Source organism: Pleurodeles waltl, chromosome 4_1 (assembly GCF_031143425.1).
Source record: "Pleurodeles waltl isolate 20211129_DDA chromosome 4_1, aPleWal1.hap1.20221129, whole genome shotgun sequence".
Classification (NCBI taxonomy): Eukaryota; Metazoa; Chordata; class Amphibia; order Caudata; family Salamandridae; genus Pleurodeles; species Pleurodeles waltl.
Window position 1 is genome coordinate 129,724,266 of NC_090442.1, and position 27,786 is coordinate 129,752,051.

A 27,786-nucleotide genomic window follows, 5' to 3' on the forward strand; every position below is an offset into this window, starting at 1 on the left:
TCAGAGCCTATAAAAAGATGGGTCCAAAATTCCTTGCAGGAAGATTCACACCCTACCACACAAGCAGAACACATAGATCCTCACAAGCCAATCTACTGCAACCAGCCCATTTTAGGCTCAAAACAAAGGAAGGAAATTCGTTCACCATATTAGGGATCAATGCCTGGAATTCTCTCCCTAGCCACTTGAGATTCATTGAGTCCAAAGAAATATTCAGAAAATTCTTTAAGGTCTGGACCTACATGATTTCCAACTACCTCAGCTATGCCTACATTCGATAAGGGGCTATTCTTGATTCTTTAAGTGTATAAGCGCAACCCATATATCATTACTTCTCATCACTCCTGTACCGTTATAGCACCAGGATACTCCCTTGGGAGTGACAGAGCACTTTATAAGAGACAAATCAAATCAAATCTCTCAGGCTTGGCACTGGCCTGTTAATCCCACTGAAACAATCATGAGGATGTGTAGGGAATGATCTCATCTCAGTGGTTTGCAGAAATCAGGGCTTAATGAATCTTAGATAATTAGCATGGGACTGATTTAGAATTTGCAAGGTGTGTTACTCCATCACAAATATGATGTATATCTGACCACCTTCTACGAGTGCATTATAGGCAAAGGCACTCAACACCTAGTGGTATATGCTCGCTTTACAAATTTGTTTTAATTTGATTTCATGGCACTTGTAATATGGTGGATGGGGTATCCATCGCATTTGCAACAGATCACCCACTTACCAACTTTTTAATCAGGCCATAAGTATTAACTGTGCCATGTCATAGATCCTTAATAGAAGACATGAAAAAAACAATCCCAGGACTCAGACGAGAAAAAATCATTGCTGTACTAATGTCTGAGTGTAAAAGTTGATTGTTGCCTTTTCAAGCAACTGCAAATTTAATATAACTTTGTCAGTTAAACTTAGCAGAGATTTCCACCTGGAAGACTTTAAGTGCTGTATTGCGGAGGGAAATCAACTTATGCCGCTTCCAGTCTGGGGCACTCTTTGCCTAGCTCAGCATAAGAGTTATGCTCTATTAAAAACGATCTAAGAATACTGTGTGTAGGAAAGTACCATCTTACCCGGCATGTTACCTCCATTTTTACATGTATGTCAGTTTGTTTTTGCCTGTCTCTCAGGGATCCTGCTAGCCAGGACCCCAGTGCTCATAGTTTGTGCCCTGAATGTGTATACCTGTGTAGTGACTAACTGTGTCACTGACGTTCTGCTAACCAGAACCTCAGTGCTTATGCTCTCTCTGCCTTTAAATTTGTCACTATAGGCTAGTGACCACTTTTACCAATTTCAATTGGCACACTGGAACACACTTATCATTCCCTAGTATATGGTACCTAGGTACCCAGGGTATTGGGGTTCCAGGAGATCCCTATGGGCTGCAGCATTTATTTTGCCACCCATAGGGAGCTCAGACAAACCTTTACACAGGACTGCCACTGCAGCCTGAGTGAAATAACACACAAGTTATTTCACAGCCATTTTCACTGCACTTAAGTAACTTATAAGTCACCTATATGTCTAACCTGCACTTGCTGAAGGTTAGGTGCAAAGTTACTAAGCGTGAGGGCACCCTTGCACTAGCAAAGGTGCCCCCAAATAGTTTAGGGCCATTTCCCCAGACTTTGTGAGTGCAGGGACACCATTACACGTGTGCACTACATATAGGTCAATACCTATATGTATCTTCACAACGGTAAGTCCAAATATGGCCATGTAACATGTCTAAGATCATGGAATTGTCCCCCCATTTCAAATCTGGTATTGGGGAGCCAGTTCCATGCATCCTGGGGGCTCCACCATGGACCCCAGGTGCTGCCAAACCAGCTCTCTGGGGTTTTCTCCGCTGCTACAGCTGCTGCCACCCCACAGACAGGGTTCTGCCTTCCTGGGATCTGGGCAGCCCAGTCCCAGGAAGGCAGAACAAATAATTTCCTCTGAGAGAGGGTGTTACACCCTTTCCCTTTGGAAATAGGTGTTAAAGGATGGGGAGGGGTAGCCTCTCCCAGCCTCTGGAAATGCTTTAAAGGGCACAGATGGTGCCTTTCTTGCATAGACCAGTCTACACCAGTTTAGGGAACCCCCAGTCCCTGCTCTGGCACGAAACTGGACAAAGGAAAGGGGAGTGACCACTCCCCTGTCCATCACCACCCCAGGGGTGGTGCCCAGAGCTCATCCAGTGTGTCCCAGACCTCTGCCATCTTGTCCAGAGCTCTGAGGGCACTCTGGATGCCTCTGAGTGGCCAGTGCCAGCAGGTGACGTCAGAGACCCCTCCTGATAGGTGCTTACCTGACTAGATGGCCAATCCTCCTCTGAGGGCTATTTAGGGTCTCTCCAGTGGGCTTTTCCTCAGATAACGACTTGCAAGAATTCACCAGAGTTCCTCTGCACCTCTCTCTTCGACTTCTGCCAAGGATCGACCGCTGACTGCTCCAATACGCCTGAAAAACTGCAACTAAGTAGCAAGAAGAATACCAGCGACATTGTAGCACCTAATCCTGCCTGCTTTCTCAACTGTTTCCTGCAGGTGCATGCTTTGGGGGCTGCCTGCCTTCATCCTGCACTGGAAGCCACAAAGAAATCTCCCGTGGGTCGATGGAATCTTCCCCCTGCTTCCGCAGGAACCAAACTCCTGCATCACCGGTACTCTGGGACCCCTCCCATCCTGATGGGCATGGCCCCTGGAACACAAGTGGTGGACCCAAGTGACCCAGACTGTCCAGTGGTCCAACTGTCCAAATTTGGAGGAGGTAAGTTCTTGCCTCCCCTCTCCAGACAGTAATCCTGTGCGTGAACTGCAGCTACAAGGGCTTCTGTGCACATTTCCACAAAATCCTGCATGTACAGCCAAGCCTAGGTCCCCAGCACTATGTCCTGCGATGCTCAGCTCCCTGAGTCGATCTCCGGTGTCGTGGGACCCTCTTTTGCAGTGTTGAGACAACCACGGTGTTCAGACTTCTTGAACCCGTGTTCAAGACTTCTGCGGGTGCTTCCTGCATGTGCTCTCTACGTTGACAAGGGCCCCCTCTGTCTCCTCTCCCAAGTGGCAACATCCTGGTCCTTCCTGGGCCCGTGCACCACCCTTTTCTTCAACTGCGACTCTTGCAGCTAGCAAGGCTTGTTTGCAGTATTTTGCCAAGGAAACAACTCTGCATCTTCCAACGCTCCGTGGGACATCTTATGCACGAAGGAGAAATTCCTAGCGCCTTTCATTGTTGCAGAATCTTCAGCTTCTTCTATCCGGAGGCAGCCATTGTGCACCTTCATCCGGGGATTTAGTGGGCTCCTGCCCCCCCGGACACTTTCGCGACTTTGGGACTTGGTACCCTTCCTCTGCAGGTCCTCAGGTCCAGGAATCTGTTTTCAGTGCTTTGCAGTCTGTTGTGGTCTTTGCAAAATCCTTTATCACAACTTTAGTGTGTTTCTGGGGAAATAGCAGTACTTTACTTCTACTTTCCAGGGTCTTGGGGTGGGGTATCTTGGACACCCTTAGTGTTTTCTTACACTCCCAGTGACCCTCTACACACTACACTAGCTTAGGGGTCCGTTTGTGGTTCGCATTCCACTTTCTTAGTTTATGGTTTGTGTTGCCCCTAGGCCTATTGCATCCTATTGTATTCTACAGTGTTTGCACTACTTTCTGACTGTTTTACTTACCTGATTTGGTTTGTTGTGTAGATTTAGTGTATTTTGCTTACCTCCGAAGGAAGTAAATCCTCTGAGATATTTTTGGCACATTGTCATTAAAATAAAGTACCTTTATTTTTAGTAACTCTGAGTATTGTCTTTCTTATGATATAGTACCTATATGATATAAGTGGCATAGTAGGAGCTTTGCATGTCTCCTTTTTCAGCCTAAGCTGCTCTGCTATTGCTACCTCTATCAGCCTAAGCTGCTAGAAAAATACTACTCTACTAATAAGGGACAACTGGACCTGGCACAAAGTGTAAGTACTATTGGTACCCACTATAAGCCAGGCCAGCCTGCTACACTGTGTCATCATTAGATTCCGCTTAGGTCGCATTATTAAACTGTGAGTCCAGGTTACCTCAGAGTGGCTTGGTTCATCTCCGTTGGGTAATAGCTATAGCCAGGTGTGCCTCTTGCTTGGATATAGAGCAGTAAGGGGCCTCATAATGCAATCAGTTCCCTTCTTGAACAAGGATGTAGCAGAACACAATTACGCAAATAGCTGTGCTCCATTAGTGTTAGCAGCTGGCTCACTTGTACCTCTAGTGCAGGCTCATCATTATACCGAGCTGTGGATGTCACCACCAGAAAGACATTAGTCAGGGTTGATATCTCAACAAATATCATCCCACCCCTTGAAGATATCAATTTGCAGTGGGGCATCTGCCAGAAGAGATGCTGAATGCATCCTTTGTTAATGGGCTTTTGTCATGACGCCTTCATGGGCCCACTTTGGTTCTCCATTTTAGTTTAGGTATATATTTTGCATTTTACATATTTTAGGTTGACATTGCTTTTTAGCAATGACATTTCACACACTCTATGCTTGCACAATATTTTTCCGAGAATACATTGTACATGCTGCTTGTTTTTAGTTAGCCTTTATCAACATATAATCTTTACACTCTGTTGAAGGCTAGGAACATAGAACAGGATATCCAGGTGCTTGTGTCATCAGCGTGAAGACAGCTTCTAACATCTAGACATATAATTTCATTAGGGCTGTGTCTTTAACACAGTGTGGTTTTGGTTATGTACATGGTGCACTGCCCAGAGGGGTAAGAGAAACACTATGGCACTACTGTCCTGGAATGAATCCTGTGTTCGACATGCAGCTCTGTTGTAGCTGATGCTGATCTTCCATCGTGCCACCTTAACTCAGCTCTCCAAGTATGGGGGTCTCAGGCTATCCTCCTAGATCGGGCATCAGCTATGCTCTCACGTAGTCACGTAGTGATGGGTAGGTAGATATACTGTAGATATAGGATTAACATGGTTGGACTGTTTATTTTTTCACCATGTTAGTAACACTATTTACAATGCTTTGTTTCATCTGCCTAATAATCGCAGCTCAGTCTCTCTATGAAAGAATACAATTGTTTTAATATTTATTTGCATCTTTCCTGTGTTTTCCGTGGTCATGCATGAGTAAAAGAACGAAAAGTGTGAGACCTGTTTCATGACTTCCTTTGGAGTCAGAGTGCCATTTGCAAGGTTGCTGTAATTATTTTATCATATCTAGGTTGGGGGTTCGGGCTAGGCACTGTGAGCTAGCTAGGAATTGGTTCAGCAGTTCCTAATGGTGTATACAGACACAGTACTCTTGTTCTAAAGTTTTGCCACCCTAATAGGCAGTCCTACCTTTTTAGTGGGAACCATATAACACTTGGCATAGCCATATTAGAAGTCTCAGACATTTCTTTCTTGATAGTTAACATACATACATGTATATTACAATGTTCAAAAATGAAGTTACAATTTTTCTTGTTAATTCATTTTACCAACTTATACAACATAATTCATATTGAAAATACCTCACATTTTCACAATAAAGCAGTACCATGCAGTGCAATCTGCTTAAAAACTGTACTTTTACTGTATATTGAAATTTCGCCTAAGGCTTCGCTGTTTAGAAAAAGCTAGTTGTCATTGACCTAGCACGAGTAGGGTCTGTTTATCAACAAAATACGTTTTTTTAAACAATGGTCCAATTTTTTGCCAAAATAGAATGCAGGGAAGCACATGAATGAGAAGGTTTTATTCTACACCCATGAAGTGATTTAACTTGTTCTGGTCACCTTGAATGTCTGCCAAGGATAAATATTGTCCTATCTTAATTGATGATGCATACACACAATTCCCTTCTGGAAAACAGTTTCAATTAATAAATCTGAATCCCTTTATCAGTATTATAATTGAGAGACTTACATATTCAACATATTCATAATCCTCGCTTGTCATGATTCCCTTTGCACTGATATATTCAAAAGCCCTTGCTGGTTTGCCTCCACAGCAGGCTGTGTTTCGTGTGTCGCAGTCCACAAGCTGCTGCTCGCTCAGTTCTAAGAGCTTTTTATATTTAATGCAATAACGAGACTCAATGACTCCAACCTGTGTGAAAGAAACATTAGCGGAGGCTTCATTAACATATTGGTGAAAACTATTACAACGTCATTGAGTATGCCCAAAAAATATAAGTAAGAATGAGAGGTGCCACTGTTTGCCTACCTGGAAAACACCAACCTAAAGTCAATTGTCATTTTTTATTATTTTTATTTTAGCCTGTTGGAATCTGTGGTTGACTCTCCATTTCCCTTTTGATCAATGGCTGCATCTCTATTCTAATGTGATCAATTGTTGCCTCTCCATTTTGAATAGGCAGTTGGCAGCATTCAACATTGTTACCCATGGCCATCTAATCAACTAAATTGAAAAGCTCAATGTAGACTCTCTTGTCTGACTGCAATATTTTTGATGCTTCCTTCTGAACTGACATCACCTTGGGAAATAGAACCCATTCTCCTTCTTCTTAATTTGTTGATCTGTGCCTTCCACATGTCATGTTTCCCTTTTCTTTAGCATCTATGTGCTCCATTTCATTGACTAGCCTATCAATTGTATACTGATGACCTGCATGTGTTAATGCAGAATCCCTATCCAAGGCACTGAGGCCCTCATTACAACTTCGCTGATCCGCTGCAGCCAGAATACCGCCAGTGCTAGTGATATGCTGGCTGCCCTATTAGGAGTTTTCCGCTGGGCCAGCGGCGAAAACTCACCACAACCTTGAAGCTGGCTCATAATTGAGCCGGTGGCAATGATGCGGTGCAGTAATTCAGGCAGTGAAAAACGCGACAGGGCTGTCCATGGGGGCCCCTACACTGCCCATGCCAAGTGCATGGGCAGTGCAAGGGCACCCATGGGGCCTCCAGGACTCTGTTTCCACCAGCCTTCGCATGGCAGGGCAAAGGCTGGCGGAAAGGAGACTTGTAATCCCCCGGGCAGCTACCGCCGAGACAGCCAGGCTGTCAACAGGCGGCAACCTGGCGGTGCCGGCGGTCGGACCGTGTCCCATCTGGCATGGTCATAATAGGGCGGTTGGACCTCCCTGTCTAAGCGCGGTCTGACCGCCATTGCGAGTGTGGTGGTCTTGAGGCCGCCACACTTGTAATGAAGGCCTGAATGTCTTAGAGGAGAGGATGGCTAAAAGCTGCATCAAATAAAATAGCTCAACAACTATCCTAGGCCTTATCACTGCAGCAAAATATTCTTCCACATCACAGCCCCACACAATTCTTTGCCCACTTTTTCAATATGGGTCACAAAGCTAGGTTCTTGCAAGACCACAATCTCAGCCTAAACATACATATTAATTGTAAACCTAGCTTTTTCAGTGCAGGCAACTTTGGATTGTAGTGATGCAAATCGACCGCAACCAGATTTTAGAAGGTAGTCGAACAGTACCATGGCACCTTACATCAGATGTACAAGAACTAGCCAAAACAAAGTGCAACAACTTATTGCAAGTGTAAGAGATATTTATGTTTAATAAATAATATTTATTTACTGACATGAATGTTTTCCACTAGAAACAAAAAGGCGGCACTTTACTAGATCATGTTTTTCTAACATGAGGCAAGCAAGACCTAACTTGGGCGCGGCTCCGTCTTCTGTTTCTACCTTTTTATTTCTCATAGTCTCTGCATGTGGCAAAATGTGCATAAATAAGAAGCTTTGATTATGTGCTGTTCTTGGTAAATGCTTGAGGAAGCCTTGCATCAAAATATTACTGTTCAAGGTCTTTCCCTCCTGTTCTCATTGGGTCTGTTCATATTATGAGTCATTGTTTTGAGTGTATCTCAGTTTGTACTTTCAAATCCAATGGCATTAGGTTGAATGACGGCTAATTATTATTTATGGGCATCGGCCTAAACTACGCATGCACAGCCATGCATACCGGAAGGCCGCAAGCTGAACAACATTTGCCTGAACAACGCATATGTGTTAACTACGCATTTGCCTGGTTAAGGCAGGCACATATGCAATGTTGAGGCAGTGGTCTAACTGTGCAGATGGGCTGGCAAGCAGGAAGGAGCAGAAAGGCGGATTGGTCGAGGTAAGTGGGGCTGAGATATTTTTTAAGGGGCGGTTGTGTTTTTTTGATTTTAGGGTGCGTGGGGGGAGGGGTTTAGTGCTCAGGGCCGGGGTTGGGGTGGATTAAAGGGCCAGGGGTCGGGTAGTTTGGTGGATGTCAGGGCCGGTGGGGATGGTTTGGGGTAGATAAAGGGAAAGAGGATCAGGGGGAGGTTTTTAGGGGTGCATGAGGGGTTTAGGGTTCAGGGTGGGGCAGTATGGGCGGGCAAGGAGGAAGAAGGATCGGTGAAGGTAAGTGGGGTGGGGTTGTATTTAGGAGTGAGGGTTTTTTATTTTTATTTTAGGAGTGTGTGGGGCAGTGTTAGGGCTTGGGGGTTTGGGGTAGATTTAAGGGTAGGTGGCCCAGGGCGGTTGGGGTAGTTTGGTGGATTTAGGCCTCAGGACGGGGAGGGGTCGGGGTAGTTTGGGGAAGGAAGGTTTTTAGAGGTACATGGGAGGTTTTAGGGCTTATTAGTTTTTGGAATTTAGGCATCAGGGCGGGATGGGGGTTGGGGTAGTTTGGGGAGGTATTGAGGGATGCATGAGGAATTTAAGGGCTCAGGGCGGGGTAGTTTTTGGAATTTAGGGCTCAGGGTCATGGGGTGTTGGGGTAGATTTGGGGGTGGTGGAGTAGGGGCAGTTTTGTGAATATGGGCCTCAGGGCAGGGAGAGTGGGGTAGATTTATGGGCAGGGGCTGGGTGGATGGCTGGTGTGCTTTAGGGCTCAGGGATGGGTTAGATTGAAGGGTAGGGCGGCTGAGGGGTGGGGTAGTTTTGTGGATTTAGACCTTGGGGTAGTTTTAAGAGCATGGGAGGTTGGAGGGGTCGTGGTAGTTTTTTAGGTTTATGGCTCAGGATGGGGGGACAGGGTAGTGGGTTAGTTTTAAGTACAGGGGCGTGTTAGGGTGCAGGGTAGGGGGGGAATATACCACACATATTACTTCAACCCATATGCTTTTGTAACAAAATTCGCTGTAAAGGCATGCGTGGTAAAGCCATGCATGGTAAAGATGCGGTCGTAGTTGTTCAGGCATGCGTTGATTTTGCAAGGGTGTGTCATACAACCATTATTCATCAATGGATATTGTTTAGAATGGTGCTAGGTAAATTTGTATTATATTCTGTACATATTTAATTGAGCCTGTGTAACATTTTAATCACCTTATGCTGACGGTTATTTTCACGGTGTATGTTCTTAAAAGGGGACTCATTTTGTAGGTGAGCCATGAGTTGCATTACCCTTTTAGAGAGAAGATCCTTGATTGTCTGTCTCATACTTAGGTCTCAAAATATTTTTTATTATTTTCTCTGACATAACAACAGTCCTCCTGCAGCATTTGACTGAATTTAGTGCTAATTCCCTATTCAAGATTTATTATTCATTTTGATTCAGTTTGAGGTTAATCATATTTTGCTTTCCATCAAGAACTAAAATCTTTTAAAAGTGTTAAGCTTTCTAACTTATTCTCATTTGTGGAAGGCTTATTTAATTAAATATACTATTTAATTTGTGGACAGTCTAATATACTTAGAGGCACTCTATCAGATTATCAGAGACAGTGTAAACAGTTTTTATTGGATAATGTGGGCAACAATTGGATAAGATTAGATAAAAACTAGAGCTAAAACTGTTCCCCTTCTTCATAATCTGTCTACTCTCCTGTGTTGTAGGGGCACTACTGCCAGGGTTCCAGTATACCTTAGCTAATCCTGAGCAAAGTGGTGTCAGTCTTACTAGGGCAATGTATTGCACCAAATTTGGCTATGACAGAGTGCAGTAGTGTGGTATTGTGCGGATTATTGTGGTGTTATGAATTATAATGTGCACACATTTTTTGTTTGTGAGATTTTGATTTACCGCTATTTGGAGTCTTACTTATTGTGATTTTGATGGTTTTGCCATATTTTGAGATGAGATTGTTGTAGCTCATTTTGTATTTAAGCATTGTCGTCAAATGTGCTGAAATTATAGGGATTGAATATGTTGAATTATATTGAGTTACAGTAAATTTTGCTCAATTTTCTTTGGTTTTACTCAACAGATTTGTCAAAATCTAAGATCTCGAGATATATTCATGTTGAACTTGCTTGCAAAGTAAAGGTGTGAATTGTGAGGTACCCTGTTAAAACCAAGACAAGCAATTTTCCTTAATTACTAAAGGTTTAGCTGAATAGTGTTCTAATCTACATTGGTGATTGTTTATTCTTTGGTGCAAAAGTGTAAACATGCTGGTTAAGGGATGGGTTGCCGCTGGTTGAAAAATCGCCTTCGTGTGTTTTGATAGTGCCACAAGGTACAAAGTTTCCTAAGGGAAATTGACCTATGTCTCTTTTCTTTCTTTATCTAGGTTAAGCAGACATGACATTATTAATTATATTTGTTTGTAGTTTGGCTTATGGTGTTGAAAGCATTACGTCATAGTGAGTTAGGAGTTGGAAGCAAAATAGAGCGGAGCAGAGTAGGAGACTTTTAGAGTGCTTTTTCAGAGCTCTATTTCCTTACAGCCAATGCTGGATCATCATCAGATTTACAAGATTTAAATTTATTTGAATTGCACAGTAATTGAAACATATACATTATTAATTAATCTGTTTTTTGCCTTTTGCAAACCATTAACTTTTAAGAAACCTTCATGGTTTGATACTGTTGGACCTGGCCCTCTCTGTAGGGTCACTCCCCCCCAAAGGTTTCAGCCTTTTTTTCCTCCATTTTCTGCTGAATTCCTTTGTGTTCCCGTTAGGACTCTGTGCACTTAACCACTGCTAACCAGTGCTAAAGTATTTGTCCTCACTCCCTTAAAACATATTGGCTTATGCCCAATTGGCATATTTAATTTACCTGTTAATCTCTTGTAGAGTGTTTTACCATATACCCAGGGCCTGTAAATTAAATGCTATCAGTGGGCCTACAGCACTCATTGTGCAAGCCACTTATGTAGCACCGTAAAACATGTACCATGCCTGCATTGCAGCCTGAGTGCAGTTTTAAACTGCAGTGTCGATTTAGCATTAAAACTCTGTTGCCAAGCCTTAAACTCCTATGTGTAATCCTTAAGGTAGGCCCTAAACAGCTTATAGGGTAGATTGGTGTGTAATTAAAAGTTGGATTAGTACTTTTACGTTTTTGCAAATCCTGGTAGTGAGAAATTTCCAATTTGGAGTAGCTAGCTTTTTCATGTTTTGTGTATTTGGGACTGTAATAAAAAGCCCTATTTGATGGTAATTTGGGTTTTTGATTGTTTAAAATGGCACAATTTCTCACAGATATTAAAATATTCTCTGTCTTTTTTGTGGAGTCTCTTGCTCTTCATGTAAATGTATTTATTTGATGGCCAGGCTCAGCCCTTGGACTCGATCCAGGCAATAGTGCATTATGGTCCCCAAAATCAGCACATAGAAAAGCATTAACAAATCTGGCAGTAGAGGATGGTTCCAGACTGGGCTTGGGTAATTTAAATATGAATCCAGAACTTACAATGTTGCATCAATACAGTCTGCGTTCCTAATCTTCCATAGTTCCCTTTGGAATATTGACGGGTTTTCAGTGTACCTGAAAGTGGTTGCAGTATCCGAGGAGTATCAGTAGGGCAGTGCGTTTTTGGTTATGCGGTTTTGATTTGTGAGTGGGTGAAAGTTGTGGTGTATGCATTGGATGATTTGTCCTATGGTGTGTTGTGGAGTTCAGTTGCGTCCAAGAAGACTTTGCATTGCATGTGGAAAATGTTAGTGCTGTTTCATATTTTTTGCTTGTGCTTATTGTGATTAATGCACTTGTTATCATATGACGGTTAGGTTATTGAATTCATCTAAATCCAAGATCCGGTGTTTGACATGTCAGTTAAGGTTGAGGCATCAAAGAAAGGGACTCATGACTTCTATTGTGGGATTGTACTAACTAACATTGGGGTTCGGTTAATCGTTTGTGCACTGGAGTAGAACCTACTAGTCGGAGAGGGTACCTGACAGTCAAGAACTCAGTTTGTGTGTGTGGTAGTATAGAAGGGTTCTATTCCCTATATCCCCTAAAGTGATTGCTGATTCTAAATTCATTTAGGTAAAGCAGATAAGTATTATTGTACTTCTTGCTTTTTTGTTTTTGCAAAGCACACCAGATTGAAGTGAAAATCTCTGTGTGCTGCATTTTGTGTTATCTAAAATCACAATGAAAGAGAGAGAGGTACTCAATGTAGGCATACCCTCCCTATCTTAATACAATGATATGAGATTTTGAGATGGCCTTTAAAGAACCTATAAGAATCCCAAAGCTTTTGGGGAAGTAGCCTCACCCACAGCTTATTGTGGCATTCTTCATCATTGGTGGGCCCCCATGCCTTGGTAGGTTCTACCTTGGTGGACTCAACCATTGCTGGGAGTTCTTACTTTAGTGCGAGCAGGATTATTGCAGGGATCCAGAAAAATAGTAAAAATATCTTGCGGTGTACTCATTTATTGTCGATTACCCCAGATATGATTAAAAGAACATGTGTATCGGACATCGGGTGAGGTTCAATAGCTGATCTATCCAATAACTTGCACCAGCATGTTTCCGAAGGTTTCAAAAGCCCATACGGTCAGGGCTCATATATACCCTACATATCTATGCATTTGTACCATGCACCAACCATAATGTCAAGTGCTCTTCGACCCTATCGTTGCTTCTTCTCATTAGACAGGCACCCTAATTTGAGGGTGGGTTCAGGTTCAGACTGGTCAAATCAGGGAGGCACTCCCTCGCAGTTACACATTCATCAAGGGGATGTGCCTACATGCACACCTATGATCTAACCTGTCAGCATTAGTTGAGTTATAGGATTCCTGTGGGTTTTTTAAAACCCATGTTAAAAAAACATTCTGCATCTTTTGTATGTTTGTGTTGTGTGCTACATCAATAGGTGTCATGCTGAGACTGATAATTCAGTTTGTGTGCCGTGGTAGGATTGGGTGTTACATAATTTGTTGTTGTGCCTCCATTGATTGATTTTGTTGAGTCATGCTGGGATTGGGTGTTTGTGGCACTGAGTATCACCTTATGATTTGCTTGAAACCGGTAGCCCTTTCATTTTGGATTAACAAGTTCTGTGTTTATTTTGTATGAATACTGCACATGAACTTTGAGAAAATAACAGCTAAATTGAGAAAAGATGATTCAACTGTTCATTAGGGTCAGGAAATTCCTCCTAAGGGCACACCTGTATACAATATGGGCATTAATGTTGGATCTCACACATCTGTTTGGGTTAGACAATATAATAAGATCATAGCAAAAGATGGGTTTTTGCAATTTCCCTAGTATGGCATGTTCAAAATATGAGAAGAATGATATACGAGATGAACCATCAACCAAGACTCCTGCAGTTTAAAGCAAATAGAGCATGTGAAACTGCCACACGCGAAAAGGAAAAGCAGAAAAATAGAACACAAACGAGAAATAAGATTCATACCTGGATAGTGTCAAAATGGAAAGCAAGAAAACAAGGGTGCTAAAACAGTGTGCTCAAAAGTGCGGGTGCTTCTGCTGCAGTTGTAAAAGAAGAGATGGAGGTGTAAAACGTTACTAGAGGGAGCTTGGGGCAGCAAGAGAGAGCCTGATAATGACAGTGATACAGATGATGAGTTTTGCATGGTTTACTAAATTCCTGACCACCTCTATATAATGCCGTCCCTCAACCTGCAGTGTGACTTTCACCATAGTCAGTAATAAAAGGAGAGGAGGGCAGACCTTGTAGAGCAGGGATCTCCAACCAGTAGATACTGAGCTACCAGTAGCTCTCACATAATTTCCTATCAGCTGATCCTGCCTTGCCCAGGTCTGGCCCCAGACACACACACCAGAGGGTCAGAGACTGCATTGTGTGAGGACAGGCACAGCCCTTTCAGGTGTAAGTGTCAGCTCCTCCCTCCCCACCCTAGCCCAGGAGACTCATCAGGATATGCAGACTACGCCCCAGCTCCCTTTAGCTCCCCTTGTGTCACTTTCTAGAGGGAGTTTACAACAGCCCAACTGTCAGTCTGACCCAGACGTGGAATACACAAGCAGGCAGATGCACAGAATGGTTAAACAATAAATAGCCCACTTTCTAAAAGTGGCGTTTTCAAACTGACAATCTAAAAACCAACGTTACCAAAAGGTGTATTTTTATATTTTGTGTTCATAGTCTCAAAACTCCATATCTCTATTTGCCCCTGATAGGAAATTGCACTTAAAAAATATTTGAAGGCAGTCCCCATGTTAACCTGTGAGAGAGATAGGCCTTGCAACAGTGAAAACCGAAGTTAGCAGTATTTTACTGTCAGGACACTTAAACACATCAGTACATGTGCTACCTTTAACATACACTACATCCTGCCCATGACCTAGGGCCTACCTTAGGGGTGACTTACGTGTACTAAAAGGGAAGGTTTGGGCCTGGCAAGTGGGTACAATTGTCAGGTCGAATTGGCAGTTTAAAACTGCACACACAGACACTGCAGTGGCAGATCTGAGGCATGTTTACAGGGCTACTTATGTGGGTGGCACAATCAGTGCTGCAAGCCCACTACTAGCATTTTATTTATAGGCCCTGGGCACTATAACAAAGACTTACTAGTAAATCAAATGTGCCAATCATGGATAAACCGATCACCAATACAATTTAGACAGAGAGCATACACACTTCAGCACTGGTTAGCAGTGGTAAAGTGCCGAGAGACCTAAAGCCAACAAATACTGGTAAGAATAAATAGGAAGAAGTAGGCAAACATTTTGTGGATGACCCCACAAAAGGTGCCAGATCCAACATTGACATCAACCAATGGACTGCCGGATAATTTGCCAGATAGTCAAGCTAGTCCTAAACAACAGTAAGGCCCTCATTACAACCTTGGCGGTAGGCAGCCTTCCGCCATGCTGACGGGCACCAACATACTGTGACTGCGGCGGTATACCGTTACGGGTATTATGACCAACACTGAGAAATCCGCCGCTATACAGACACCCACACAAGTCTGCCAGACCAAAGGTCAGTGATAAACTTGCGGTACCAAAACCCACATAGTTACGTCAACAGAAATACGGCCACAGTATCAGGACCCACGAATCACCGTGGCGGTCTTTCAACTGCGGTAAATCATTGGTGGTACGTACCGCCGCGCTCAAAATACACACACACTTACAAAACTACACCACATTGGGCAATCAAACTACAAACACATGACACACATACACACACCACACCCACACACCCAATCCAATATAAAACACACACCCACATTACCCACAACCCTTTCAATGAAAAAAAAAGATTGCAAACAGAGAGAGAGACAAGCCAGGAGCACCCACTCAATCTGAGCCACAAAACACCATCACCCATACACCATCCACGCACCTCACAGCACACACCCCAACACATCACCCCACACATCCTCACACATACCACACACACCACATCAATGGCACCCCAAAGACACCCCAGGTTTTCAGAGGAAGAGCTAAGGGTCATGGTGGAGGAAATCATCCGGGTAGAGCCACAGCTATTCGGATCACAGATGCAGCAGACATCCATTGCAAGGAAGATGGAGGTATGGTGGAGAGTCGTGGACAGGGTCAACACCTGGGACAGCACCTAAGAACAAGGGATGACTTCAGGAAGAGGTGGAACGACCTACGAGGGAAGGTGCATTCCGTAGTTGCAAGACACCAGGTTGCCGTACAGAGGACTGGCGGTGGACCCCCACCTCCCACCCCACAACTAACAACATGGGAGCAGCAAGTCTTGGCAATAATGCATCTTTAGGGCCTCGCAGGACTAGCGGGAGGACTGAACTCTGGTAAGTCAAATCTTAACTATTATATTCCCCACCCTACCTGCATGCCATCACAAACTCCTGCCTCTACCCTCACCCCATCACTCCACCACCTCACATATACCTCACTATCACAACCCACCCATCCCAATACCAAGCCCTGCATGCCACACCAATGCATGGACACCCATCACAGACCTGCATGGACACCCATCACCACAGCATGCCCAATAGAGATAACCACCTAGCCCACAAAATCACCACTCACACAAGGCAAAGCTGACAAGGCAATCACAACCATACAGGGAAACACACCCATCCACAAGATGGCACAAGCAGATACAATAACACTGCATTTTCATCCCCACAGGACCCCCACTCAATGTCACCGGAGAGGAGGTGCCACCATTATCCAGTCCCCCCACAGAAGAGGCTCACAGCGATGACAGCAGCTCTGCACGCTTGGATCACGATGATCAACCTGGCCCATCAGGGACCTCTGGACAGTAGGTTACCCTGCCACAGTCCCAAACCACCACAGAGCCTCCGCCCTCAGGAAACATCAGCAGAGCACCCACCCAGCGGGCCCATACCACTGTCCCCAGGACACGTCAATGAGCAGTGTGTCCACCACTACAGGGACCCCAGGCAACCCCACAAACCCAAGAAAATCAGGGTCCTGGGGTCAGTGGTAGTGGGCACACGGTTCAGGGGACAGAGGCACAAGACAACAGGGAAGCTGGGAGAACTGCTGTGCGACAGAGGCAGGACAGGCCCAGGGGACCCACTCTCCACGAGGCACTTGCAGGGATCCTGGGAGCATACCAACATTCCCAGGAGACCTTGGGCAAGATGCTGGCCAACTTGCAGGAGACCCAGCAGCTGCAGGAGGAACAGTACCTGGGGATCAGGGAGGACCTTAAACACATCCACAGCATCCTGGTCACCATTGCAGGGGTGCTGGCTGACATGGCCAACACCATGAGCGAGGCAGTTGCACACAACGGGCCCCTCACACTAGTCACAGCGATGAACAGCCCTCCACCTCCGCCGGCGCTAGTGGACAGGAGACCCCGCCACTACAACAATAGGCCACCACACCTCACCCCCTGCAGAAGGAGAACCACCCGCAAACGGTCCCTGCAATCCAGGCAGAAGCCAGAGAACATTGCCAAGACCCCCGCCAGGAAATAAGACTCTCCTGATTGTCACCCTTGTGTCCCACTCTGTCACCCTGTCTTCCTTGAACCGCCACTGCTCCCCTTCCTATGCCCCCTAGGACAATGCACCTGTGATATCAAGAGACTGGACTCTAACTGCAGATTCCTCCACCATCACCCCAGCCCATTGCACATCCCCCTCTACTTATTAACATTTAAATAAACACCTTTGGAACAAATACAAATCTGGAGTCTGTCAATTGATTCAAATATGTATTAGTAAAACAATCTGAAAACATTTCAATTCAAATGTACAGTTATATATACATTGGTATGACCTGTAGTGGGCAGCAGTAAACACACCAGGAGCCAGAGTGGGGCACAGAGATCTGAAATTAGAGATGCCATAGGGTACAGTAAGTGGCCATAGAAATAGGGAAATCATGCTGCCATGTACAATGTCCTACAGAAAACTGAAATGTTAAGTGAAGTTACAGTGTCTTACCTGTGTGTCACTGGAAGTACTGTCGAATGATTGTACTTCTGTTGTCCACATCTTCTTCCTCTGCCTCCTCTTCGTCATTGTCCACAGGCTCCTCCACTGACACAAGACCATCTCCAGGCTCATCCTCCTGCAGAAAAGGCACCTGGCGTCTCAAGGCCAGGCTGTGCAACATGCAACATGCAACAATGATCTGGCACACCTTCTTGGGTGAGTAGTACAGGGGTCCACCTGTCAGATGGAGGCACCGGAACCTGGCCTTCAGGAGGCCGAAGGTTCTCTCAATTATCCTCCTTGTTCACCCATGTGCCTCATTGTAACGTTCCCCTGCCCTTGTCCTGGCATTCCTCACTGGGGTCAGTAGCCATGAGAGGTTGGGGTAACCAGAGTCGCCTGCAAATATCGAGGGATACCTGTTAGACCCACACCAACCCTTAGGGACAACCCCATACCCATATACCAACATATACTGGGTGGGGACCTTGGGCTCACCTATTAGCCACACCTGGTGCTTCTGGAGTTGAGATATCACATATGGGATGCTGCTATTCCTCAAGATAAAGGAGTCATGCACAGAGCCAGGATACTTGGCATTCACATGGGAGATGTACTGGTCCACCAAACTCACCATCTGCCCATTCAGAGAATAATAGCTTTTTCTATTCCTGAACACTTGTTCATTTATATATTTGTGTATATATTTTATATATATTTGGTAAATACTGTATTTGAGATATTCATGGATTTCTGACTATTTGTCTCCATTCCTTTTGTCCTTGCATTCTTCCGGAGGGTTACGGGGTGTATATATAATGTTGATGCATGTGTTTGTGTGTATGGTGTTGGGGGTGAGGGTGGGGTGGGTGTGTTGTGTGTTGCGTGTGTGTGTCACTCTCTTTTTCCTCCCCCCTCCACTATGTGGTAGGTGCAGTACTCAGAGTGGTCGTCGCCGCCGCCGTTGGTACTCCTGGTAGATGAGAAGATACACCAGCATGGGTAACGCCTGTAATTCGGACTCCATGGCGTCCTGGTTCTTCATTGAGTGTGGAGAGGTGAGTGGTTTCCCTTCCAAGTACTGTTTGCGCCGTGCTTTGTGATGGCGTTGGTTCCGCCCCGGAAAAGCTGGTGGATGGGCGTGTTGTAATGGGGTGGGCGGTACATTGTCTTCTGACTGGCTGTTGCCGGTTACCGCAGCGGTGTTTGTTGTTAACGCCGTGGCGGTCGGAGTGTTAAAGTGGCTGTATGTGTTGGCGGTTTCCGCCGTGGTCGTGATTCCATTTTTGTTACCGCCAGCCTGTTGCTGATATTACCGCCACTTTAACACCGACTGCCAGGGTTGTAATGAGGGCCTAAATGTGAAAAACTCTCCCTTTTGGGTACGCAGGTAACCAATGATAACATTATTGTATGCTCACTGGAGCAAAACTCGAGCACTCTAGTGTCGGTGTTTAAGTTCTGTACCCTTTTTGAACCCTTATGCGAGACAGAAGCTCAAGGAGGATTTCAGTAATCAGAAGTAGCTCTAACCCTAGGAAAGTGTGGTAAAGCACGTTAGGGCCCACTTAGTGCCTCCATTTTTAAATGTGCATTTTTAACTTAGACTTTCTTTCTGTTGGAAACCTTTTATATGGGTTTCTCTCATGCAATAATGTGCTGAGAAATCACTGTATATGCTGCTTGTTCCTTGGAAGCATCTAGTCTGTACACTCTATCCAAGGTTGAGCACACAGAACACAATGCCCTAAGTATTCTAAATGTTCATAGAGTCAGTTATGTGATTGTAGGCATATCATAATATCGAGCCTGCACCTCTTTCAGTGTGGCACAGATGGTGCCAGTGTTATAAAATACTGCTTCTGCTCCATACTCAGCAGAGGAATTCTTCTGCTGGAATGTTCCTGGAATGCAGCATGCAGTGCCCAAGATGCAGCTTTGCTGACTCTGATGCTGATCTTGATTTTGACCTCCATCCTGCACAGGACAAATAGCCTGCACTACACCAGACAGGCTTCCTGGCTTTCCGGTATATCTTACCCAGGTATGGGAGGTTGGGTAGTCCCAATAAATCTGGTGGAGGGTACTGCAAACTATGCTCTCTGTAGTACAGGTAATAATAGATAGGATTGTACCAACAAAATTACATTACCATGGTTGAGCTGGTTACCATGCTGATCAGTATAGGGAAAGGTGCGGAAGACATTGTGACGCGAAGGGTTAATTAGCTTGAGCAGTGTAGATGAGCGTGATGCCTGCTGAAACCCGAACAACGTGGAAAAGTTCACGATATTAGTTTCAAGCTTGTTTGTGTAGGAGACTCCGTCTCAACCTTGAGAACGAGAGCACAGGGAGAAGATGGAATGAAAACAATGGCTAGGGAAGGGCAGAGCAGCCAAGAGACAAGTGCTGATAACATAGCTAGAAAATGCCAGAAGGGGATGGAATCCAAGCTTTGAGTTATTTAAGCACTGAAGTGTGAGTGAGGGATTTGAAGCTCGCAGATGGGGTTGTGAAAGCTGCCATCTCCAGACCCAGTGCTGTCTCCCTGTTTGCTGTTCGGATGCTTGAGAGGGGGAGAGGTCCAAGCGGGCGGTAGAGGGCTTCCCAGCATTTCGTGGACTAAGTTAAATTCCACACAGGGATGAAAGGCCTTTGTTTCTCTGCTCTATTATTATGATTGATTATTATGCTTGCACTGTGTTTATAATGTGAAGTACTCAGCTCGTTTATATTTTGCTTTCTGAATATTGTAGTGTGAGCTTGCTGCAGTAATTGAAACATGCATTTTGGTATGCAGTTAATCAAAGCTAATCTGAAGTATTCAGCTCGTTTATATTTTGCTTTCTGAACACCGTAGTGTGAGCCTTCTGCAGTAATTGAAACATGCATTTTGGTGTGCAATAAATCACAGCTTATCTGAAGTATTCAACTCGTTTATATTTTGCTTCCTGAACATCGTAGTGTGATGCATTTTGGTATACAGTTAATCAAAGCTTATATCTGTCAATGAACTCTTTGCTCATATATATATATACATAGATGCTCTTTGTAGTGTACTCATATATAAATAGATGCTCTTCATTGCTATTCTTATTCTACCATTGTTGATGTGCTAAATGCATACATTTACCTGAAATTCTAGTAAAGCTAAATTGTATTCATAATTGGCGTGTGGTCCTTCATTGAGCGTCCTTATTGACTTATACCGAACAGGTGTCAACCAGTCACCTGGATAGGACACATGCTTTGTCTCGTTTGCCAAATAATCGCAGCTCATGTTGCTATGCAAGAATAAGATTATTGGAATACATTTTGTAAGAGACATTTTCGCATCTTTCTTGTGTCTCATCTTGGTATGCAGAATGACAACGAAAGGATAGATCTGTTTCCACAATTTCCTTGGGAATCTGAGTAGTCATGTTTAAAGTTGGAAACCCATCTGGTATCCTGATGTGTTTAGGGGTTCAGATGGGGCACTGTGATCTTGCTAGGAACTGTGTTAACATTTCCTGATGGTATGTGGGGACTGAGTGATGCCCTATAATCTGAAATGTATGATGACCGGATACACAGCCCTACTCGTTCATAGGAACCCCATAACATGGTCCTACCAACATTCTAGGCCAGGTACTGATGTAATGGGTCTTCTGAGCAGTTGTTAAGCACCCAAGTGCTCCCTTTTCACCTTGATACAGAGAAGTCAATGCTTTTAGGGATAAATCCTCCTCACCTTAATAGTAAACCTCTATTTTAATCTGTAGCCTCTGAAAGGATCATTCCACTATAGCGTTACCTCTCTGAATCCTATTTTTTAAAATGGTGTATTTAGTTAACATTATGGTTAACTATAGACAGGCTGTCAGAGCATATTTGGCACAACAGGGTCTCCCTAGTGTATGTGTGGGGGCGAGGTACTTTTATGGTAGGAGCCTACTAAGCGTATAAATGTGACGTTTTCTATTCATGGGTCAATTTTCATGCAGAAGACACAAACAAACCAACATTTCATATAGACACTGAGATGGCAGCACCTAATAAATACAGACCATACTACCATTTAGAATACTTTTTTTGCAAGAGGTGCTAAAAGAGATTCAGAATGAATGCAGGGCTGTCTCAGCCCTGGATTTGGGAATTTAATTGATAGACAATTTTGCCACAGTTTCCTCAGTTATATTAAGCAATATTAAAGGAGAGGCAGTAGCATCAGCAGTTTGCCAATGACTCCCACAAATTTCTGTACAAGATCAGGAACACAAGTTTCTGAAAATTACTGGGGCCACCTATACATCTAAAAGTCAAGATAATTTGGGAGCCAGACCCAATAAACCTCAACTTAAAGGCAAATCAGAACAAGAAAGGTTGAAACAGGCAGCAGAGGCTCTTAAAAAACATTGAGGCAAACAAAAGTAATATGGAAAAAATAAAAACACAGGATCTCCGCAACCGGAGCCCACTTAAAAGCTTTACAAATTGCATAACTAATACACTTAAACAGCCTGATAGGTGTCAGTATACTGATACATGTCCTTCTCGTTCCTTCCAGGACTCACCAGACAAATGCTCTGAGAATGGAGGACAATCCGAGTTCAGGCATGAAGAGAATGTGAATCCAAAAATGGACTCACAACTCTCATCTGATATCATCATAGAAAAAAAAGAGGAAGTTCTTCAACTAAACCCTTATTCAAAAAGAAAAATGTGACAGGTATTTCTGTTAAATATGCCACCCACACTTCTTTATCATATTTGTAATATGGTGGACTACTAGAAGTGAGAATTTAGAATTAACCAAAAATGAGTGCAACATGGTGTTCAAATGCCAAATATGAATGTGATGCCAGTGCAGAATAAGCAAGGTCAAATGACATGTAATGCCAATATGTTCTAAGCTGCAACAAAGCACGTTCAACAAAAGGTATGGTTTAAACTCAAACTCTGAAATTCAGCATAGTCCTTTCATAATAGCTCACAGTCTGCAACAGTTTCCAGTTTTTGACAGTTCCTTTGGACTGGGCAATGATCAATCACAACTATGGTTACTGAGAGGGTAGAATGATTGCATGCTTGACACAGTTTCACAGATGGACCAAAGTGGGCCATATATGGAGGGGGAAGTTAATGGCCATCCTGTATCATTTTAAATTGATATTGGAGCTACTGGTTTCTGCTGTCAGATCAGTAGAAGCCTCCAACCTAACCAGCTTGAGAAAATAAGTCCAGATTGGTGGCATCTCTAATAAATAGAGTAAGCGCCTAGTTTCAGATAAGCTTCCAGTAAAAATAGGGTCCACTGATAATGATCATCAATTTGTAATATGTGACTCTAGTCCAGCCAATCTTTAGGGCACAGGTTTGCTGTGAAAATTGAACTGTGTGCTCTATTGCATGCCAGATGGTGTGAAACTTCAGACACAGGATGAGGTTGTAGATTTTTATTGAAATTGTCGTAGTTGGATTCTCGCTCCTAGGCGAGACTGCTGGTTTAGGGATGATAGCACTTTTGTTTATAGGTGACTAGGCCAATCCTACAACAAGTCACAACTGTTGGCCCAACCCCCTCGGCTGACAAGCAGTACCTCTCCAGAAACACAAACAGTGAAAGGTGATTTCTGGCAGCCTTTACGAATGGACTCTAGAATGCGACATCTCCGGGGAGTCGTGGTGGAACGGATATTACCCTTTTCTCACGTTAATATTAAGTCTCGGTCACACACAGGCAATAAAGGGGATGTTGGAACCTTTTTGACAGGTTTATTTGAAAGAATGCAATCTACGATAAAATGCGTGAGCTGCAATGATCAGAATAATGATCAATGCAAGAAACAGAATTGTGAAGATGAAAGTCGTGAATACAAAGAACCCCACCATCTTGCAATAAGCATTGAATGTAAAATACCCTAAACCTCTAGCATGGAGAACCTAATGTGTAACCTTACATGAGCTAGATGAATTAAACCTAATCTGCCAGTACCAGGTCCATGAAAAGCACCACTAACCCTTACTTTGGAATGAGGTCTCTAGATCAGACTCTGTGGTGACACGAAGGCTGGGTCTGCGTCATGCCACAGTAAGGACACCCGAGTGAGGATTAGTCCAAGCTAAAATTCTCTGAGCTAAAACAACTTAAAATCTCATTAAAACCTAGTTAAACCAGCTAAACCATAAAAGAGATGAAAATGTCGACCATGACAAGCACAGCAGGCCAAATGGTAATCAAATCAATAAGGCAATTTGGCATTTAAATTGTTAACTTTTGAATAAAGCCAATGGTCAAATTAGTTAACAATAGTCATGATCTTGAAGAATGTCTCCAAAGTCATCGAATGGAAGTGCATCCAGGAAGGACTCCACATCATCAGATGTCAGATCAATGACAAGATTGGCAGATGGATCCACGGAGCACAACTGGCCAGCAGCCTGAAGTGCAGGATCACCCCCAAAGGCAGCACCATCCAAAGTGCCTGAAGGAGCCAGATAGTTGACCAGGGGTGGCCCATAGGTGGCCTTGTGAATCAGCCTCTGTCTCATTGAGCACAACTGTAAATGAACCCTCATCTGGAACACCAGCAGCTCTAGGTCCACAGGAGGCACCGGCAGAACAGCAAGGCACACCACAGAACTGCAGCATGTGATCACGGCATAGCTGGGCTGGTGGTAGTAGCTCCATCACTCCACTTAGCTGAGAAGGCACAACCACTGCGTATTAGGAACAGCTGCAGCAGTATCCCTCTAATCAATGCCAAATTCACCAGTAAGCTGCCAAACACACGTAAAAAGAGTGAATGGATAGCTGATGGAATAACTCTGAAGACAGTCCAGAAGATGGAACTAAATCCAGACCCAACAGCCTTAAAGAAACGCACAATCCCGTAGTGCTCAAGGCTTTAAAAATTCTAGAAACCAGCTCTCCAAAGTGCTTTAGGAAGTTGGTATTTAATAGGGATTGTATCTCGGCTGATGATCTTGCTATATGGAGAGCATACATCTTCTGTCAACGCAACTTGTTTGTGGAACAGTAGCACCTTTAGTCTCCTCAGCTTGTCATCATTTATATTAGTAGTATCAATGTGAGGCCACATTTCTGTGCTGTTATCTCTTGTTTGGTGGGAAATAGAACATGTCCATAACAAGTTACAATCTTAGAGACTGAAATTGCATAGGCAATCCGTGTTCTTATACCGCAACAGCTCTGTTCATTCAGGACCACATAACTTCCATTTGAAAGTATATGAAATGCTGGCCGAATAAAGGGATGAGAGTACTCTTCTGAAAATAGGCCAAGTTTGTGACCCCAGCATTGCAAAGGCCATGAAGGGACATCTGTTTGCAAATCACTGAATGACTAGCAGTAGTCTTGCATTCGCTTCCGCTGAGAAAGACCTCTGTTTCGCCGTTCAGACATTTGTATTCAAAGGGCAACTCCCACTCTTCTTTAATACAGTTATCTCCTAACCACTCGTATCTGCCCACAGCAGGATGTTTCAAGCATTTCGTGAAACAAAAGGTGGAAATTGGCAGATTTATAATGCCATGTACGAGCCATACTGTTGATGGACTTTCTGCAATGGTGAAAGGCAGCTTCTCCAACTTTTTTATGTTAAGCATGGTATAACTTGCTTCCTATTTAGCCAATATCTGATGTTGCCTGGATAAATTAAAAGCAGAAGGTCAGCACTGGTAATATTTTTCATGGAACGCAGCCATTTCTCAGAATCTATAAAGTCCAACCTAACTGCATGATGGAGGCAGCTGACTTTGTCTTTGTTGTAGAAGGGACATGCCATTCTGAATGATGTCAATCGCAGATGACTCTATGTAATTAAGCGTGCATAGCCTGTTGGACAGATTATTAATGCCATTATCGACAACTGCTAAAGCCTTTTCCAAATGTTCCTTATCTATCTGCCTCAAACATGCAGCCGCTTCCATTTGAGAAAGCTTCCAAATCTCATTGTATATGGCGTACAAAAATCTCTTTGAGTGGGGATTTCTGGGACCTAGCAACAATCCTGCAAGTCTATTTCCTCTGAAAGGAGATTAAGATGTTCTTTGACTGCTGCTAAAGTGTTAGTCTGTAACCGTTGTTGGCACAGTTTACCCACACTGTTATGTGGTAACTATACTCAAGTGTTGACCCAAGACAAAGCGAGGGTCTGCCCGGCTAATCTTGAAACCCCCTGAGGAATTAACAAAATGCGTCTGACAGCCATTTGTGTCTATTGGCCACGATAACCATCCGCCCGGGACTGGAAAGTGATGAATTATAGGTACCATCCTGAACCTTTGCACTTAGTTCCTCCTCTGTGACATGTACGAAGGATTGACAATTACGGAATTTGGCTGGTGTGGGGATACTGGGCGCATTCATTTCCTTTATTTTTTCTAACCCTAGGCAGGGTGTCTGCTGAACTATGTCATTTAAAAATATAATTTGAACAGGAATAAGGCATGCTCCAAAAAAGCTTCCCTACCCTGAGTTTGCCAATGTTGTGTTCCCCATGCACTCTTTACATCAATAGTGTTCTTCCAGTATTCGTATCCTTCAACTGCAAGTCGGGAAACAAAGGAATCTGAATGAATGAATTTAGTGTTAGTTAGCAAAATATTCCATATTTTATAAGCTGGTAACTTGAAGTAATGTGACTCTGCATTTGTAATGTCATGCCCAGAAAAGTATGCATATTTATCTAAATATTGCTTTGGGCTCCCCACAGGTGAAGGTGAACAGTGATCCCACTGTGTGTAATTAAATATTGTTCTTGTTGCATGGTGCAGGTAGTAATGTCCCCAACTACCATAACAGAACGTTTCCCCACAATTCTTTGTGTTAGTGTACACATCATCACTTTCAAATACAGTGTAATCTTGTAGCTCAGCAAGCATTGAATGAACTGTTTGAACATCCCAGTCATCAGAACTAACAACAGGTGTAATTACATCAGTCATTAAATTTGTGAAAACATATGGAATCTGTATAACCTCAGTAGGCCCGTATATATATCAAAAGGAACTTTATCCCACACAATCCCATCTGGAATTGGTACTGCTGAAATGTTCATAAGAGACAACTCTCTTCGGACCTTATGTGAGGAAAGATATAGAGTTAGAACTTCATCCACTGGCTTGACAGAAGAGCGTTCAGGAAGATAATGACCATTTATCAAAAGAATGAAAACAGTCACAAAACCAATCCATAACAGAAAGGCAAACAATGGCAGAAATATCCACAGATAGTACCATGGATAAACCAAATAGTTATTTTCAAGCCATATGTACAGCTTACGTGCCTCTGAAAAGGTTTAATTAGCAGGTGTAGATGAAGTTGTAGAGAAGTCATTTTGGTCGATGAAGTAACCAGAAGCAGTCTCTGCTAACACAGGAGCCTGTGCATTACTGGTGGATGGATCCACTTTGCGTGGAGGTTCATAGTAGATGGTGTTGAGTTGGAGTAGAAGACAGCCACATCTTGGACACTTGTTGTCAGTGAAGTGGTAACAGGAATCAGCAAAAGCTCATTCTCCGCCCTCCCCATGCTTGAAGAGGCATTTGTAGCATCGTTGTACATGATGGTGTAGTCAGAAGTGTTGTTATTTCTTCTTTGAAGAGGTATCGCCTGTTTGTAGTGAGAGGAAACCGGGAACTACCCAAGGGACCTCTGGGTCTACTGTGTAGGATCGGCCATGTGGTGCAATTAAATGTGTCAATGGAGGAAAATCTGTTTGCTTTGGAACCAGGCAGAAGTGTTAGAATGACAGTTCTGGTACCTTTTATTCCCAGGACTTGGACCGGTGCTCTGTATGATGGGCCGAATTCCTTCTTCACAGCAATCTTCTCACAAACCAGATCCCCCAACTTTAGGAATCCAGCAGGGAGAAATTGTTGGCAAATCCCTTATTCCTAAAGTGGCAGCACTGGTCGATAAATTATTATCACAAAGCTGCTTAAGCTCCTGTAAAACAGTGAGATGTTCATTTTTGTCAAAAGGTGTGTCTGCTGCCACCATACCAGGGCCATATAGATCTGGGACATACATAGGTATCCCAAAGAGGACCTCGTAAGGAGTGAGTCCTCCCAAGGACTGTCTTGGCAGATTATTCAGGGCTCTCTGGACTCCATATAGGTGATGCAGCCAAATGCAGCCTAAACCTAATACTCTAGCTGTTGAGGACTGCTTTAGATCTCGATTTCTCCTCTCCATGACCAAATTACTCTTGG

The 27,786-nt window shown here is 43.8% G+C and overlaps 1 pseudogene; it reads right to left on the reverse strand.

The window, feature by feature from the left end:
• LOC138287134 (cathepsin S-like) overlaps window positions 1-27,786 on the reverse strand; it is an 87,035-nt pseudogene that overhangs the window by 28,408 nt on the left and 30,841 nt on the right.